Below are 12,215 nucleotides of genomic sequence, written 5' to 3'. Positions count from 1 at the left end.
CTGTCCTTGTTGAACCTACGAGAGTGGTCAAGCTATTATGGGACATTCCAAACTCCTGCGTCGGCTGCAGCTTTATGACCGATCAGCATCCGACGGATAGAAATGGTTTCTCGGAAACGACAAAGTTTTCGAGGTAACCACATCATGACAGTTGCGTTTTTCTGCAAATTCTTCGTACAGGTGATTTGAATAAGTGAACGATTATTCAAGGTAAACATTTGCCTCGATTTGGAAAGCAGTGTCTAATGGAATAAAATACCGCGATTTGCCGGAAAATGTGAATTTCTTAGGATGGATGAACGCTGCAGATAGCTGTGCGGCGATAATCATTCGTTTTTTAATTTTTTATTCGTTTTATTTACTTGCTACAGCCCACTCATTGACTCACAATCTGCGGAAGGATTACTCTCGTGCCCAACTAGTCTTCAGTTAGCCGTCAGTTTACAGGAAGTCGGTCGCACTAAATTTGATCACTTTATGATTATGTTCAGGACGATAAGAGTTGACTGAGCGCTGGTTTCCATGTCTCCTTAGACAAAGCCAAACTGGACAACAGGGGCTTCGTAATTAGCAAATGCGCCACATAATTATTCATTTAGCGCCTTTTCAGGTGCCACGATGGAAAAAAAATTGGACAGGCACCAATATCTCAGTAAACATAAATGAAACCGAACCCATAACTTGCCGAGTCGCAGCACTGTGACTGTAAAATTAAATGCGCGCCAAAAATCACGAAGATAGATTAATTAGAATAAATTCCAACCGAAGTAAAGCAGATTATGGTGATTTTGGGTTTGAGCATACATGCAAAAATCTGACGCTTACGCCAAGATTTATTCGACCCAGCGGTTTCGGAGAAAACTGCACGTACAGGATAAGGATCTGCCGCCTTATGATAAAAGAGTGGATGTAACCGGGTGCGCCTCCTCAATGAATTAGCTTCGGTTGTAAGTCCTCACCTCACCATTCATCATCCGGGACGGAAAAATGGGAATCCTTTCGTGAAGTGTAGGAGTAAAAGTCTGGTTTCCACCGAATGATAAGTAAACAATCAGTGAAAAGGGTTTGACCCTGTTTTGCCTCGAGAACGGATTGAAAATTCGATGTGACTGTTCATGCTGAGTTTTGTCGCGGAAACTATAAGTCTATGACCACCCTAATCAGCGTCTAGGTTTGTGTTACTTAGATCAGATGATAGAACATGTCCTGTTCTGGTCGTTGGCTTATTCATCACCAATCGAGGTGACATCATCAGTGCGTTATTCAGGAGCGTAGTGGTGCGTAGTGATGGGTTGGGGGTTGTGTGAAAAAGTCAACAACGATCTACGCTACCTGAGCCACCAACATTTTCCTCTATGTTCTGTTCTATTTGCCAGATGTACATTAGGGAAATCCTACCTATTCTTATGTCAAAATTTATGTGAACAAGTGTGTCGACTATGTCATCTGATAGATGAAATACTTTATAGTGCGAACCAAATGGTCAGAGAGTAAGAGCTAACGCTATCCCATGCATCTTTGCAGGATTTAACGAAGTCTGTAAACCTAGTCCTGTATTCCAGCACTACTGTGGTTAACTTGGAAGGAATGATCTCTTTCGTACCTTTTAAAAGAAGTACTTGGAGTAAGGCTATCGTACTCCATGAGAATTATTGGCTGATGTTATTGAAATGCGACCGTAGGAACTGACGACTTGCTTCCTGTCTGTCACGTGTTCACTGCGATTATTTCTCGTTACAAGCACTGAGATGTACGATTGGAGCACACATATGTTCATTTATCTTATTCGCTTGTTGGATTAACGAATCAAAACTGCTGTGCGGCGGAATGTCCAGTAGCCTTACCACTCCGACTGAAAAAACAGCGTAAATGACCAATAGACGTTAGTTCTGGTACCAGATGTCGGATAGCGGGGGAAAAACCGCATGACATGGTTGATAGTGGAGAACTGTTTATCGGAAGGCTTCAGGCTCTGGCAGATATGGTTTTGCTGAACTGAGCGTCAGTTCAACAAGTGTTTTCTACTTATGTAGGAAAGATCTCGTCCGTCACCCTTTTCAAATAGAAGCCTTCTTAAATTGGCAGAACTTTTTGAATGACTGGATCTGTTGCTTCTTCAAAGTGACCCTATTGTGAGACACACCTATTACAGCGATCAGCATATTTTAATCAGAGGGTTGAGTGGGCTTTTGAGGAAAAGGCCACGGAAAGTATAGCTAAGTTCATCTCTTATTTGGGCAGTCAAACACAGACAGGTGTTGTTTAGTCTCGTGAGTTTTCCAGGTGGGTCACTCGAGCTTCAGATGTTGAAAGTCTTCCATCTATAGTGTTTTTATCATGGCTAACTCAGGCAAGACTGCTATTTGTGGCATCTGACTTTATCCTTTTCATTTTTTTATCTTTCCTACTTTTTTGTACAGAACTCATTCAGAAGAACAGGGTTTCCATCCGTCAACTTGAATGATCTTGATTTTGGCTTGACCGCATGCAAGCAGATTCACTTTTTAATCTGCGATTCATGTTCTTTCAGTGTATTTTGGAGGTAGGATCTTGGCGTAGTTTACTCCCTAAAATTTTTTCGCTCGATGTTAATTTAAACTGAGTACTCAACTGAGTGACGTCGATTTCCCAGTACTAACGAATACTGTGATGTTTTTTTTAAATAAAAATCGAACATCTGAGTTCCGATCATCCGTTGCTTTAATTACAACATTTTAAAATCTCACCACCGTGCATTATTCAATATGCACACCCAAGCTGTACACTTTTTTTGGAAAATATAACCAACTGATTTGGACAAAAGTACTTCTAGAAAGTGAAAAAAATCATGAGGCGGTTAGCTGGAAGTTTGTGTGGTTTGAAATGGATCGTCATTAATTTCCGGAAACCACGTGGTGCTCAGCAGGCTGTTTGAATCGGTACGACGCCGCACGCCTGCCAGCATTTGCAGCTAATAGTGACTAATTTACGTATAGTATTAAGCCTATGCACACATTTTGCGCCAAACAAACGTTGGGAACGCTTTTTTTACCAAGCGAATCGGTGACTCATATGCCATCAGGCGTACTACTCAACAAAGAAGTTTTTGGTATCCCTGATGCGACTAAAATTAGGAATATCTATGCATCCAACGGTATTAAGAGCTGATTGACACTGCCGGTCCAAATCGCAGTTAGTCTTGGTAGTCCGAACACAAAAGTAAAATCTTGTCTATGAATCATTAGGAACGTCTATCCCGGGTAGAATTTATAGTTTATTCGGCTTGTCACGGATTTTCACTAGCTACTTCCAAATCGGGAACTCATGAGACTGACCATAGTACTGAACTGAGCACGATCGCCATCTCATTATGCGTTGATCACATGCACCAGAGTCCGTGAACTGTCAACATTTCAGAAGCAATCCCTGTGTTCTTAGCTGACTCTGATTAATAGGAGCCTTCCTCTGCTGCTGATAAAGTGAGCTGAAAGTGGTTCCTTTGTACTACTGTGTCCTGGTTTATTGTAATAAACCTGAAATTACTTCTACGTGTATTTATATAACTAATGGCTTCAAAGCCCAAGAGTGGTGCAGTTCACGACTATCTTGCCCACATAATTCTGCACGTCAAGGAGGAGAGCTCAAAGAGGATGCCTTCAAGAAGGGGGTACATTCGCCCAATCGAAAAAAGTTTGCTTAAAAAGAAATAAAATCTAACTATGCAGGATGATTCCACGTGCGGCGCAGCACGTTTTTTCTTGGTGGAAAAGCCGCGCCATGCAGGCGCCGAAGCCTGACGAAAATAGAACAGGATTCTACTTTTTGCGGAGTTAGATAGTGGGTTCATGATTATTTGTGGTATGCGTTCGCCAATCTGTGCAGTCAAGTAAATTCACGGTGGATTTTAGATAAGTTAGGAGGATGCTGCTTTGTGCAACCGTGACCACTGATCAACGCCAGTCATGTCTGGTATTTCCTGTTCAGCACCCGGAAAACTATAATGTCATGAAATCGCAACGTTTATCTAGGAAAGCTCGGATTGACAGGGACGCAAGTGACAGACCTCTTTTCGCTTTTGCATGTGACATAATCAGATTATTCAGTGCCCTCTGTATCTCATGCTACACTATCTGGTCTACTTGTATTCTCACCAAAGAAGCCGACTTGGAAACCGCCGTGCTCCACAAGAGGCGTCAATGGTTACGTTTTATGACGGAGTGCGGATCTCACAGATCCCGCGACCACCTGTTATTAAGAAAAAGGTAGGACTAGTCGAGTAAAAGATCATGGATAAACAACTAGCCCCGTGGCTGCCGTCTCTTGGGTCAGTAAGACCTAGGTGAGCAACATTGTTAGATGCAACGACCATTTACCTGAACTCCTGGAATCAGTGAGGATACAAATATCAGAAACATGCATCCAGGGTCATGAAGATGGAGGTCTGTAAGTCGTTTTTGAGGAATGAAATTCCAAAAAAATATTTGATTACCACTCGTTTGATATTGCACAAAAAGGCAGCAGAAGTTTTTGAGCAACATGAGAGACAGTTGCTTGGGTTATAGAAAATTGTCGTACTCTTAGCGGCCAAAGTGCCGAGGTGTAGTATAACAATCCCAGCTGAAAAGCACATACTATGGAAGAGCATATGCTTGAAAAAAATTATGTTTGTTTAGAGGATGCCACCATAAGAAGCTTCGCTCTTCAAGAAGTCATTTGTGCGAGAATCTGGAGACCGAGTAGCAGTGATTATGACACGTAAAGCTACTGGCGGGGAGTGACGGCACTTAAGGGTGGGGTTTCAAAACCCGAATATGGATCGAACAGACACGCGGTGTGAAGCAAACAAAAATACACGGATGATTCAAAACGTTTTTACCGCTTAGTTCTATATATAAAACAAGGACGTAATCGAACAAAAAGGGAAGCCCACTAAAGCATTGGCTAACTGAATGGCTCTTCGCAAACAGAGCTGGGTTCATAATATAAAAAGTGCAAATTCTGAATACCGGAACTATAACGCAAGTGCGATGGGTGTCCTTTGAAGCATACACCGAATAGAATAAAAGACGTTCCAACCTATATGGCATTGTAAAGGATCATGAACATTAACTCTTCTCAGGACACTAAATTAAACTCACTGGATGGATATTCTCAACCTAAGCAATCTTAGGGGATGTCAAGTACAAAACCAAAAACAAATGCTTCGTAAAATCAGGTCTCCCCATGGCGACACAGTAAAATCGGATGCAGTTTCATAAAAGTGAGGAAGTTCACAGTTTTCTAGAGCGTAAGGTCGGACGAATACGGTTTCATTGAAAATTCCTAGAATATTTCCTCATCATCTGATTCCGTTGCATCGAAAGTGTGGGGTATGAATATTATTCAACAGAACTAGAAATGACAGCACACCGAGTGACTGTTTACACCGAATGCATCTAGCAACCTTCACACGTTCACCCGTCGAGTGTCCTTTTTGCATCATCCAACGGAAGTGCCATCAATTGTGGGAGCTCAGTTGGTGATGCGAAGAATATTGTTAGGTTCACTATCCAGTCATTTGTAGCGGTCACCGTGTTTCGTTTTTCGCAATTAATAGAACCATATTTTTTCAGTTTGTCTATCCACTTCAAGCAACGCAACGTGAAGAAGGTATGCAAATTCATGGTCCAACTTTTGTGCCTCCCCTCAAGAGAGTGCGCTCTTCAGAGTGCAACGATTTTAGCTGGTCCAAAAATGTACCATCTGCGAGTGAAACATTGCATTTCTATAATGCAATATAATAATAATGTGATATTATGTAATATATAATATAAGCTTTCCAGTGATTCGAGCTGAAGATGCCTACTTACACAGCACATCAAAATCCATCCGCCGGGGATTTCTATTTTCTTCCAAATATGCGGAGAATGACATGTCTCATAAAAAAGAACATCTTGGGCTTCAGAACGCATTGACATGCCAGGGTCACGGCAGCCTGAAGAAGAAACATGTATCACAGAATCAAATAAGTTGTTGTGTGGGTGATAAAATAAAAGGTGAACCATACTTTTCAATCAATTGGAAAATGTTTGGAGCCGATTGGGTAGTCATCTTTTGAGAGAGGTTTAGGTAAACAATCGGTAGATTTATTGCTGGGCAACGTTTCGCCTTTGACGCAGAAGCTTCGTCAGGCCAGGTGAGTAAGTAAGCAGGTTGGTTGGGTTTTCAGGCAATCAGGGAACCCACCCGTGAGATTTCTTATGACTAGTCAACTTTATGCTGAGTGTCAGTCTGATGTCCCTGTTTGTTGGCTAGTGGGGTTGACTAACCATAATTCTACGGCAAGACTATGCGCGTGTTTCGTGGGATCGTCTTTTAAATTTCCCGCAAGCATTGAAAGCACGAGAAGACACGATAGCCATTTTAAATTTTTTACATTTACTCCACACTCTCCTATCTATACTTGACCGCTGACTTTAATTTAAGTGCATTCCGTTAAAGAAGCACCAAAAATATTGTTTTTTACACGTTTGTACAAGACTTTCCGTGGACTTTCACTGTGCGTATGCCCAATTCGTTTTCTACTTTTTGCTATCAAGGCGTTCAAACGAATGGTTAGAACCAGCGGTCTATACGTTCCACTGACATCCACAGGGCAACTGTACATCTAGAAGAAAACAAAACGCAAAATATGTCTCATCAAGGTTACCAAAAGCCTGTCGGCTTTGACCTTCGTGTGTCTTTACGCAGGCACAGTATGCTAGTCTGTGTGTTTATAAACGAGGGGTTGAAAGCAAATTTGTGTGCAAGTAGGAGCATTTGGAGTTGATTTTATCAGCTTAGTGTCTTCGTTCCGTGTTACCTAATTCAATATTTGTAGGACCAAAATTTAAGCCCTTCCCGTAAATTGCATTTAGTAGTTGTTTCAGGCTCCAGCTGTTCAGGTGATCCGATCCCGTATAATTATAGCACTTGATCCTGAATTCTAACAGTTGCATTTTTATAAAAAACCGAATTGAATAGCGAATCTAGTTTAATACCAAGAGTTTACCTCCTATTATTTGCTAAATGCCGAGGAGTTTTGTTCACCCGAGTGACAGCCTAACTCAGCAGAAGAGATCTTGACCTAACCTATTACTTTAAAGGTTAAAAGTTCAACTTCCAGAGGAGTTCAGAGTCATGTGGACAAGTATATATTGAACTTATTAGCCACGCGGTATAAGCACAGTACGCTTCGAATTACTTCGTCCGGCAATTCGCAGCTCGCCAAACTAAACAACATTTCAGGTAGCTCACCGTAGTATATGAAAGAAAATGCATCCTCTATAGTTTGCATCATCTACGTAAAATAACCCTACATACTTAGGCCAACGGAACGGCCTTCCCGGATCCTACTTCACGGAATCGGTTAAAGGCCTCAAACTGGAGTCAGCTCGGCGGATTCTATGCCAACTTACGCCGGTGACTGGGTGGATGAAACCGGGTTCAATACCGCAATAGCGGCACTGATTTTTCCACAATATTAAAATCCTCAGTTTTGTTGTAAACTTAGAAAGCTACTGTGTAGGTTTCGACTTCGATTATCCTTGTCAGTGACTGCAATATTACCTAATAGCCAATGGGTGAATCCATGCTGCTTTACTTAAATCCACATCAAAATCCGGTCTGATAACACAAGGGTTTTACAAACCAGTATCCAAGCAGTGTTCCACAATTGTGTCTTCAAGACGATTGCAGTAAAGTTCGTACTATAGTATACGTCTTCAGCGACCAAACTGTAGCTTCCGCTGGGGATCTCGTCCATGTAATAAGTGCGTTCACCTACCCCTATTCTTCGTTTTCAGTCACTAGTTTGCCTGCAGTTGTGGTGACAGGATACTATGTTAGCAAAGTCGGCAAGTATCTGTGAACAGTTCTAAAAATAATTCGGATAGCCATTGTGGAAGCCTAAAGACACGTCAGTACAAACACTGTCTGCACAGATCAGTAGACAGGTGGTTGACACAAGCCAGACAATGAATCAAGGTGGTTCGTTCACCTGTCTGCTCGAATTCGGCTGCACTGATTCAGTATGTGTAGCGATCGGTGAAACATTATTGGTACAAGGGCTTGAGTCTGTCTGAGGTGTTCAGGTTGTTGTATGTCGAAAGCGATAAACAACCCAGTTTGGTGGATTCACCTTTGAGTAATTGAGCTGGCAACGATAAACTCATATGTTGATGCTACTTTTTGCTACATCTGATAGGCCAGTTTGCTATCCACATGTCCGAAAGTATATGCCTTACTGCGAGGAAAGTTCGGTTTGGGCAAGGGTCTTGGAATCGTGAATGTTTCTGTTATAAATTCGTGTTGCGCTTTTCGAGTGTCCAGCAAAAGCGAACTAACACGGTCCACTCCTAAATTATTTCCGTATCAAGCTCCTTGCTCATGTGAATTTCTTCGGCTAAGGTGAACATGAGATTAGTAGTTACTCTCCACTTGGTTAAAATTTTTAAGGAAGGAACTTACATGCATTACGTTAAGAAATGTCATTCTGGTGAATTCCAAGGTCATGTGAGTCCTGGGAGCTTCTGCATGAATCATCGTCATCCAGATAGATAAGCTGAATAGCACGTCCAGCAGTAGAGCGCACCATTCATCCTTGTGTTTGAAGCCTCCCCAAAACGGGAAAGTACTGAGAACGATTATGTTCACCAGATTGATCACAATAATAGGAATAGTGTACAGGAATGTGTATATTCCTGGAAGACAACTGTTAATCAACAATTAATCAATAATAAATAAATAAATAAAGTATACAAATGATAGTATGTCTCAAAATATCGTCCAACGCGTGTGTTATTTCACTCCGTGGCCCCTATAGGCTTCCACCAATAACAATGACACCCTATTCAGCATAGAATTCCACAATATCAGTTTATTTGATGATGATACGCCGTATACTGGACTTTAATAACAACTTAGTCAGTGAACGTGTGCGCACCACTACAGACAAGATCTAAATACATTACCAATTAGCCTGGTAAACAGCTAATATGAGGTGAAGACTGGTCCGTATGCGGGGTTTCAGAGGCTTGGCAACATTGTGGGAACATTCAGCCAGGAATGGTCGCTTTGTTCGCCATGCATCACGCTTAGCTTTGGCCTCTGTGCGTATGACTTCATTAAGAATTCTAAACACCTCGAAGTCTGTTTCGAATGTCGAAAGCCAGTCTACTTAGCTGCCTGTAATATCCGAAGCCCGAAGCATGCTGGAGAACAAACGGCTGTTGCTTGTACGCTGAATTCCCTTCGCGTAAATGTAAACGTCTTTCAGAAACGAGGATCCAGTGCTACAATAGAGGCGACTTCCCCTGGCTCCCCTTCAGCAACTCTGGTGAAGCGAACCCGCTGTAGCTGCGTATGTTTGGGATGGGTATTGTACTAAGCCACCGGGGAAAAACGCCTCGGATCGTTGGTTTTTTCGCTGAGCTGGGCAATTTGGTTGCAAACGTTTCAGCACTAATCGAGGTGACATCATCAGTGCGCTGTTGGAGAGTGTAGTGGGGCATAGAGATGGGTCGGTGATTTAACCTATATTTGATTGTATATCCGTTGATGTTCAACCCCGCGTGGTTAGCTCGGCAACGCCTGTGAAAGTAGTGTCGGATAGAGACGTTTAGGACCCCTTTTTCCCTGTAACGTACTACTCATAAGGTTGCTGAAAATCCATCGACAGCCGACGACCGGTTTCGCCCTTCTTGGGGCTCATCAGGTAGACGCAGTCCCCGGGTTTCCGTCAACCTTATGTTCTACTTGAAACCAAATTGCACGAAATTAGCGAATACACACTCGTTTGCAAACCAATTTGGTTCTTTCGAGAGACTCACCTGGAACCCAGCTGAATCTCTCGTTTATGATGTTTTCAGGCAACTGAATGTGCTGCACCAGGCCGCCTCATGTTTCAGTCGCTACTGGTGCCTGGTGCAGCGCATTCAGTTGCCTGAGAACATCATAAAGGAGAGATTCAGCTGGGTTCCAGGTGAGTCTCTCGAAAGAACCAAATTAGTTTACAAATGAGTGTATATTCACCCCTTTTTCCTGTTTAAGTCCTAACGGATCGCAGCTCTGATTCTACCAAGGTTAGTTTGTATGATGCTCCAGATGTTTTTTACCACAAGCCGCAAGCCCGGATATCTTTGTGGTTGCTGTGGTATAAAAGCTCATGTAGGTAGCCTAAGCGCTGCTGAGGCCAAACTAGATGGTCGTTTTCGGTTGGACAAGAGACGCTCGAAAAATGCAAAGCGTCTACTACAAATGTATGCCGATCAAAGAATTTTGCCGTAACCGTCCCCGGAACGGCCGATGCCCACCGATGAACTAGCTCCGAATCCAAATAGACCATACTGCTCCCAATTAATGGTGACGAGGTCCAATATTTCACTGTCTCTCCCTCTGGAATACCTACGTGGATTCCACTGTTGCTTCTCACTGCGCACCTCGCTTAGCCACTGAGTAGATCACTAACCAGAAACCAAACAAACCTATCAGAAAAGACTCCTCCAACAAATGCCTACTGGTTTGGTGTCAGATGTTAGCTGTTGCTGGAGACAGATATCCAAAGTATTACTCACTGCAGGAAATCCTGCCTGCGGTACAACCCAGTCAACCTCATCCAAACGCTAGACCTCTGATAAGACCGTGGTTTTGCTGGAGGCCGTCGACATTTTTCTCCGGTTGAAGCCAAATCTTAACTCGAGGCCTAGTTCGTCTTCAGCTAAAGCTGAGCGTCCTTGCAGACCAGAATGGTTGGTGGATCCGGAAGGCCAAAGGAGTAGATCAAATGAAAAATTCTGGAAACTTCATTCAGTCCTTACGACCGACCTTGAACAGAAAGATGGACTGTGATTATGGAAACTCTTCGCCCTCAAAAGTGTCCGAACGGGCATTTCTACTCAAGTTCTTTGTTGTCGAGACGTTGATGGGCTGGGCCGGTTTCAGTATGTCTGCTGAGAGCTTTCCTGGTTGAGTACCGTGCTTCCACGAATTCAAGTTCATCCCTTATTCTTGCTTGGGATAGTGTATGAACACCGCCCCAGTTGAAATTATTCCCTTCCTGATGTTCTTGAACGGAGACGAGCGAGACTTGTTCATACGGCTGATGCTCGTACAGCGAGGTGGACGGTTTATTTCGCGTCTGCCCAGCATGATGTTTGTTGCGGTCCTTGGTTGAATACTGTATAAAGCACCAGTCTTCATTAGTTTTCCTCTTGGCTTTGATAATACTTTTCCAATTGTGCTCAGTGGTTTTTATGCCACAGTTAGTTGTGATGTCATAGCATCCTTCCGAAATGTCCTTGATGTACAGGTTGTTGTCGGTTCGGTTTCCCCTTTTGTTGCTTCTTTGGTCGTGTTACGATTTTTCAGAGTCATTCCAATAAAGTTTTCTCGGATACCGGCTGCTTTGGAAGTTTGAATTCCGTGGTGGTGGAATGTGCTTTACTCCTCAATGAGGGTGTTCGGATGTAGCTCTGGTTGAAGTTGCTGGGGCGGCTACTGTGGTATGTCAGGGTTTGATCTGTAAGACTCGCTTCCCTGTAGACTACGATTTGTAGACGTCCATCCGGCAGTGATAATTGCATCCAAGAATATCATTGTCCCGCAGTTATCTTCTCACATTGTAAATTTGATGCTGCTAAAAACGTTGTTTTATAATTCATCTTTCTGGCGAATTTCGCTCCTTTTGATGCTAGCAGAGGTATATTCCAAGTAAAGGTTCCATAAATTTGGATCTACGTCCTAAACTAAGTCCTGCAGCCCTGGTGGTTGCACTGCAGTATCCTGAGGATCCTAAAATTGGTACTCTATTAATTTGTTCATAATAATTTCCGCTGAATTCAAAATATGTGACAAGACAGGGAATGATCAGTTGAATATATTCTCTGTTTGGAGATCCGCTTGAAGCGCACGACTGTCAAGTGGTTCGCATTTCCTTCCGCTGAAATGAGGTTCACAGTTATAGACAGCGAGCTCACATCGAAAGAAATCGTTATTTCGACTTCCCCAACCTGTATGTCCTTTATTTCGACCAAGAACTGATTCGCGTTGTTTAGAATGTATCGAGATCCACCGGCAATATATTCCAGTTTGACAGAAGAGCACAAAGCTCAAAGGTCCGAATCACACCTACTAACCTGCGTAAAATGGGCATACCACAGCGTCTTAAGTGTCACATGTACCAGGCTATAGTAAAGGCAATATGTTGTATGGCTGCAAGA

This window comes from Opisthorchis viverrini (assembly GCF_000715545.1).
Source record: "Opisthorchis viverrini unplaced genomic scaffold opera_v5_43, whole genome shotgun sequence".
NCBI lineage: Eukaryota > Metazoa > Platyhelminthes > Trematoda > Opisthorchiida > Opisthorchiidae > Opisthorchis > Opisthorchis viverrini.
This window is presented reverse-complemented; position numbering follows the sequence as displayed.